At 34.9% G+C, this 7,442-nt stretch overlaps 1 non-coding gene across 1 annotated transcript; it reads left to right on the top strand.

The window, feature by feature from the left end:
• Positions 1-246: 246 nt before the first annotated feature.
• LOC121213097 (small nucleolar RNA R71) lies at positions 247-353 on the top strand. The gene has a single exon (XR_005908465.1). It is a non-coding gene; the product is annotated as a small nucleolar RNA R71 (small nucleolar RNA).
• Positions 354-7,442: the final 7,089 nt, after the last annotated feature.

Below are 7,442 nucleotides of genomic sequence, written 5' to 3'. Positions count from 1 at the left end.
CTTATTCAAGAGTTCTACCTGATTAAGAGCATGGTGACCAAATCGACGTTATAAACGCCAGCTGTTTTCGTTGGCATTTTCCTCATGACTTGCCACTGATAGTTATTCAGTGACATCTCCTCTATAAATTCATAGGCATCTTCAGGTGTCCTATTATTGATGGTTCTGCCAGCAGCTGCGTCAACCATTTGTCGAGTCAAAGGATTCAGACCATTATGAAAGGTTTGAACCTGTAGCCAGAGTGGTAACCCATGATGAGGGCATCTTCTCAAGAGGTCCTTGTATCTCTCCCATGCATCGTAGAGTGTTTCTAAATCCATCTGCACAAAAGAAGAGATATCATTACGTAATTTAGCCGTTTTAGCCAGCGAAAAATATTTTAATAAAAACTTTTCTGTCATTTGTTCCCAAGTAGTGATTGACCCCCGTGGTAACGAATTCAACCACTGTTTAGCTTTGTTTCTCAATAAAAAAGGGAATAACTGAAGGTGAATGGAGTCATCAGAAACGCCATTAATTTTAAATGTATCACATAGTTCCAAAAAGTTTGCCAAGTGAGCGTTTGAATCTTCGTCCTGCAAACCATCAAACTGAACAAATTGCTGTATCATTTGAATTGTGTTAGCTTTCAGTTCAAAACTATTTGCAGCTACAGTAGGTCTAACTATGCTCGATTTAGTTCTTGTTAAAAAAGGTTTAGCATAACCATACATAGTGCGCGGAGCAGGATTCTGATTAACAGCAATCGTAGGAGGTAGCTGATTTTCTTGGTTTCAGCCATCTCATTGGTTGTGGTTGAAGTATCATCCTCTTGCTCTTCCTCTGTGTATCATAAGCTTCGCGTTATTTCTCTTTGTTTCTGTTAACTGTACGATCGATCTCACTATCAAATAGTAATCATCCTGACGGATTTCTTCTGGTCATAAACTAGAAAAACTTTCCAGAAGAAAATAAATGAAGAATTAGAAAAGAAAATAAAATTTTAAATTGTAATAAAAGTAAAATGGCTAAAGTAATAAAAATTTAGTGTTCCTAATATCCTAGTTCCTTGGAAATGGTGCCAAAAACTTGATGCGTGATATTCGTGACAAATTTTAAAGATTTATGAATGAATCGTTCTTGAGATTAACTTATTATCACGATTAAGGCAAGTGTACCTATCGAACAGTAGTATACCTCAGCAATATCGGATTGTCGAACCCAAAGGAACCACGAGTACTAGTATTTACTTCCTTTTTATTATCTACCTAAAAATTAAGAGGTTTGGTTATCTAAACTAATTACTAAACTAAGAATGCACAGAAAGAAAATTTGGGAAAATACTTTCGAGAAAATTCGATTGATTAAGACAATACCTAAGGAAAAATCCACCTAGACTTCACTTGTTATTTGACTCTGAATCAGACGATTTATTCATTTGACTTGATCCGTAGAAATCCCTAAGTTATATTATTATCTCTCTCGAGACTAATAACGTCTAACCCTAGGTTGAATAATTGAAATCTCTTTCTAATTAACACCCTAGAATTGCATTAACTTGATCTATGGATTCCTCTATTAGGTTTCACCCTAATCCGGCAAAATCTTGTCACCCTATCTCTAGGCGCGCAATTAAATCCACTTATTTATGACAATTTTACTCTTAGACAGGGTCTATCCCTCCTCTGAATAAGAGCATTAACTTGAATCAATATCCTAGAATATTAAAACAAGAATTAAGAACACAAAATTAAGAACAATAAAATATTTATCATACAATTTAGATAATAATAACAAGATCCGTCTTAGTTTTCATTCCCCTTAGGCATTTAGGGGGTTTAGTTCATACTTATGAAAGAATACATCTCAAAAGCATAAAGATAACAAAACATAAGAAAACCCAAAAAACTCTTGAAAGAACTTGAAGAGAGATCTTCAGTCTTGATGATGAATTCGGCTTCTGAGATGGATCAATCGGCTTTCCTTGAGTAATTCCTTGCTTCCTACTCTGCGTCCCCCTCTTAAGTGCCTCCTCAGGTGTTTACATAGGCCTTTGAATGCCTAAGAGCCTTAAAAATTGGCCTTTTCCGAATAAGACTATACTTGGGCTCGGTAGGGACATGCCTGTGTGACACGACTGTATGCGATTACTCCAGCCTGTGGTCAGGGCTATTGAATAGGCACGGGCGTGTAGTCTACCCGTGTAAGTCATGCTTCAATCCTGTCAGATGGACACGACCGTGTGACATGCCCGTGTGAGGAAGTCCAAGCCGTGTTGATTTCCCACGTAGGTCTATTTTCTCTTTTTTCGGCCCGTTTCTCGCTTTTTTTACTCTCTTATGCTCTCCTAAGTATAAAACATGAAATTAAAGGATTAGGAGCATCGAATTCACCAAATCTAAGGAGAAACCATTCATAAATGGGCTGAGCATGGGATAAAGATATGTATAAATTACGGTTTATCAAATTCTGATTCTAAATTCCGAGTTGATAATGATGATTGCTTGTGATTTTGAGATCAGATTTATGTTCCAAGAAATTTAGAGTTAATTCAGATGATTTTGAACGAAGCTCATAGTAGTCGGTTATCTGTACATCCAGGTAGTACGAAAATGTATAACAATTTGAAACTACATTATTGGTGGTCTGGAATGAAAAGAGATATCTCCGATTTTGTTTTGAAATGTTTGATATGTCAGCAAGTTAAAGCTGAACATCAGGTGCCATCTGGTTTGTTACAACCGATTATGATTTCTGAGTGGAAATGGGACAAAATCACGATGAATTTCGTATCGGGTTTACCTCTGTCACCGAGTAAGAAAGATGCAATTTGGGTTGTGGTTGATAGATTGACTAAATCGACTAATTTATCCCTGATCATACAGATTATTCCCTTGATAAGCTTGTTGAGTTATACATTTCTTGGATTGTGAGATTGCATGGAGTACCTATTTCTATTGTTTCAGATAGAGATTCGAGGTTTACATCACGATTTTAGAAGAAACTACAATATGCATTAGGTACGAAACTGCATTTTAGCACTGCTTTCCATCCACAGACGGATGGTCAATCCGAACTAATTATTTAGATACTCGAGGATATGTTGAGATGTTGTATTCTTGAGTTTGAAGGTACGTAGGAACGATACTTGTCATTGATTGAATATTCATATAATAATAATTTTCAATCAAGTATCAAAATGGCTCATTACGAGGCTTTATACGGTCAGAAATGTCGAACACCGTTATACTAGATAGAGCTTAGTAAGAATAAAATTTATGGGATTGATTTGATCAGAGAAACAGGAGAAAAAGTGAAAGTAATACGAGATAGTCTAGAAGCAGTTGCGGATCGTCAAAAATCGTATGCAAATTTAAAAAGAAAAGATATTGAGTTTCAGATAGGTGATAAAGTGTTTTTGAAAGTCTCACCGTGGAAGAAAGTACTTCGATTATGTAGAAAAGGCAAGCTAAGTCTGAGGTTCATCGGGCCGTATGATATTACCGAGCGTATCAGGCTAGTTGCTTATAGATTATTGTTGCCACCAGAGCTTGAAAAGATTCATAATATATTTCATGTATCGATGTTACAAAGGTACAGATTAGATCCTTTGCATGTCATTTCCCCGACTGAGGATGAAATTCAGCCTGATATGTCTTACGGTGAAGAACCGATACATATTTTAGCTCGTGAGATCAAAGAGTTGAGAAATAAGAAAATAACATTAGTGAAAGTTGTAACATCCCGAATTAGGCCTAGTCAGAACAGTGGTTTCGAGACCACAAATTTGACACAGTAAAATATGTTTTTATTATATTTTTATGGTTTACAATTTCACGGGATGATTTCGTGAAAATTTCGTTCGAAAATTTTGACGTTTGGGCACTCAATTTGGTTAAAAGGACTAAATTGTAAAAAGTGCAAAAGTTGAGTTCTACATGTTAGAGGTGTCTAATTGTTATAAAATTTTAAATTGGAGGCCCTTAAATGGTAATTAGACCATTGGATAATTTCTTGACAAAAATGGACATGAAATGGGTGAAATAAAATATTTTTAAGTTAAAGACATTTTGGTAATCTAGTAATTAAAATGAATTAAAAAATTAAAGCCAATTTTTGTCCATGTTCTACCCCATGGCTGAAACTTGCATGGACAAGACATATCTAGGGTTTTTCAAGCTTTCAAGCTCAATTGTAAGTCTGTTCTAGCCCCATTTTTAATGAATTTTACGCTTTTGAAATCCTCGTAACAAGATCTACTCATTTCTACCCATATTTTAAGCTAGGGTTTGTGTTTAAAAATTTACCCAAGGATGACATAAATGTGTTTTGGTGTCTAATGGTAGAAAATGAATGCTCGGTGTGTAATAAACGACTTTTACTAAGTGATTTTCAGTGAAATTGTCAAAAAAGACTATTTTTGCAAAAGTTACAAAATTTGTCATAAAAGTGTGATTTAGTGGAAATTAGGGGCTGCTATAGTTATGAAAATGATTCGGCTAGGCTTAAAATGCAAGGAAATTGGATAAAAATCTTTTTACGAGCCTTGGAGAAAAGTGCAAATATGTGAAAGTTTAGGGGTCAAAATGAAAACTTGTAAAATATGATTTTTGGACCCATATGAATAATTTGACTAATCATTAAGCTAAATGTGATATTATAGATCAAGGAAAATGAGATTCGGGCATAGATTGGGAATGAATGAGATTATGGACTAAATTAGAACAAATAGTCGTGCTCGCATTCGAGGTAAGTTTGTATGTAAATAATATATCGATTCTTTTTATGTTATTATATTTCATTATTATATGAGATGTGGCTGCCTATAGAATGATCATTTGATGTAAATTACGAATCAAAATATACTATGAATGAGTTTGTTAAATGTTGAACAGTGAGGAATTTCCCGGTTGAACCTTCGAAATAGAAATGATACGAATGATCCATTGTGAGAACACATGTGTAGTACTATGTGCAGGGCACTATGATTTTAACATGGTTTTAGGTCACGTGTGTAGTACTAAGTGCAGGCTACTACGTGTACCAGATAGTTAGGTCGCATGTGTAGTACTAAGTGCAGGCTACTATGCATACCCGACAACTTCAATCATGTGTGTAGTACTAAGTGCAGGCTACTACGTGTATCAGATGGTTAGGTCACGTGTGTAGTACTAAGTGCAGGCTACTACGTGTACCGAATTGTTGGTCGTATGTGTAGTACTAAGTACAGGCTATTATGCGTACTAGATAGCTTCGGTTACAAAGGTGGTAATATGTACAGGCAACCGTGTATCTGTTATTATTCCGATGAGTTCAACGGAAATCGACTACCGATGAGTTCAACGGAAATCGACTAAGTGAAAATACATGTGAACATGACCATGTGATGAATAAGTGCAGGTATATGTTTGTTGAAATTTATGAGCAATGTGCTCGATTGTTGGACGAACTTTCGGTAAGATGGAATGGAGTAAGTGAAATTTGTAATAAAACAGTTTTGGACAACACCAGTTGTGTAACGTTTAAAAATCACCAAAAATCATGGAAATCAAATTAGAGGATATGAAATTAAATCTTTCTGAATCTATTTTCATATAAAGGAAACAGTGTAAGAAAAAGAATTTCATATTATGACATATTTGAATTTTAGTGAGATGGTGTCAGAATGATTTCTGAATCCCCTGTTTTGACTTGGAAACATCATTAAAAATTGTACAAAAATAATTATGGGTTATAATACATATGATTAAAATCCTTAATGAGTTTATTTTCAAGAAATATAGACAAGAACATTAATCAAAATCTGTACTATGAGATAATCAATTTTTAGTAAAGAAAGGTTGAAGCTGTCAAGTAGCAAAACAGGGGTAAATTTAAAGAATAAACTGTACTTATTGGCTAGACTAAAAATTCTTTAAATTTAATGGTAAAAATATATATGAGTCTAGTTTTAGGGAAAATTTACGGATTTTAATTTGAAGTTTCGTAGCTCTAGATATAAATAATTTAGTAACTATGACTCAAGAAAACAACATGACCAGAAAATAAGTAAAAGTATAATTATGATTATATTTCCATGGAATCATGTTTATAATTTGCGTATTATTTTCATATGGACTTACTAGGCTTTAAGCTTACTCCCTCCTTTTCATTTTTTTTGGTGTTGTCAGGTCGGCTCGAGGTTAGAGATCGTCGGAGGCAGCATCACACTATCAAGTCAATACTTTGGAACATTGTTACATATGTTAGAATTATCAAGTGAGTGGCATGTATAGGGACCTAGTTCTATGACATGTGTTATTATGATTTGGCCAAATGTATTGGCCTATTTTGAGCTATTGTATATAGCCATGAGATGTGGCTCATATTGATTATGGCTTGTAAGTATAGCTAGTCAAGTTATGATTTATTGCTTATGATGTGAAGATTTGATTGTGCTTGTTTGTCATGCATGGTTGGCAATATGTCATGTGTGTTGAATGCATGTTTTATGACCATGAACTAAATGCATAATATGGAGATAAATAATAATTCTTTGAACATGGAAGTTTGATGATAAGTTGAAATAAATTTGCACAAAGATAATTATGGTATGGCTAGTTTTGGCTTAATGTGGGAATGTGTAACAGATGCATGTTGATAGGTAAATGATATGTTTGTATCATAATTAAGGATGTTTAATGCCATTGGATCCATGTATATGTGTGTGCATGTAAGGGTAACAAAAATGCTTGGAAAATAGCCTAAGAGTTAATTACATGGGATGAGACACGGCCTTGTATCTCAACCGTGTGAGGGACACGGCTTGGTGCCACAGGCGTGTGGCCTGGTCGTGTGGTTCAATTTATTTGTTGACGTCATAAACAAAGAGTTACACGGCCTGAGGACACGGGCATGTTGATGGCACACAGGCGTGTGACCCTCTTTCATGAGAAAAATTTCTAAGTTTTTCCCAGAGCTTTCCAAAGTTCTCAGTTTAATCCCGAACCCTTTCTAAAGTATGTTTTGGGCTTCGTAAACCCAAATAAGGACTATGTGCATGTGATTGAATGATTTAAAATATGAATGAAATTTTATTTCCCGATTTGCATGATTGTTTGCGTTTAAGTCCATTAATGCCTCATATCCTATCCCAGCGTCGGACATAGGTAGGGCGTGTTACAAAAGTGTTTTGGAATCAACACGGGGTTGAAAAAGCTATGTGGGAACCTGAGGATGCTATGAGAAAGAAATATCCAAACCTATTCACTGGTAAGATTTTCGGGGACAAAAATCCCTAAGGGGGGAGAGTTGTAATAGCCGGTTTAGACACTAGTCAGAATAATGGTTTCGAGACCACAAATCCGAGGTCAAAAAATTATTTTATTATTATTTTTTATTTTTATAATATGTGAGTTTTATGTGTGAAAGTTTTGTGCGGAAATTTTATCGTTTGTTTGCTTAATTTATAAAAAGGACCTAAT

This window comes from Gossypium hirsutum, chromosome A13 (assembly GCF_007990345.1).
Source record: "Gossypium hirsutum isolate 1008001.06 chromosome A13, Gossypium_hirsutum_v2.1, whole genome shotgun sequence".
Classification (NCBI taxonomy): Eukaryota; Viridiplantae; Streptophyta; class Magnoliopsida; order Malvales; family Malvaceae; genus Gossypium; species Gossypium hirsutum.
Note: the sequence above shows the minus strand (reverse complement) of the source record. Positions and strands in the feature narration are given on the sequence as shown.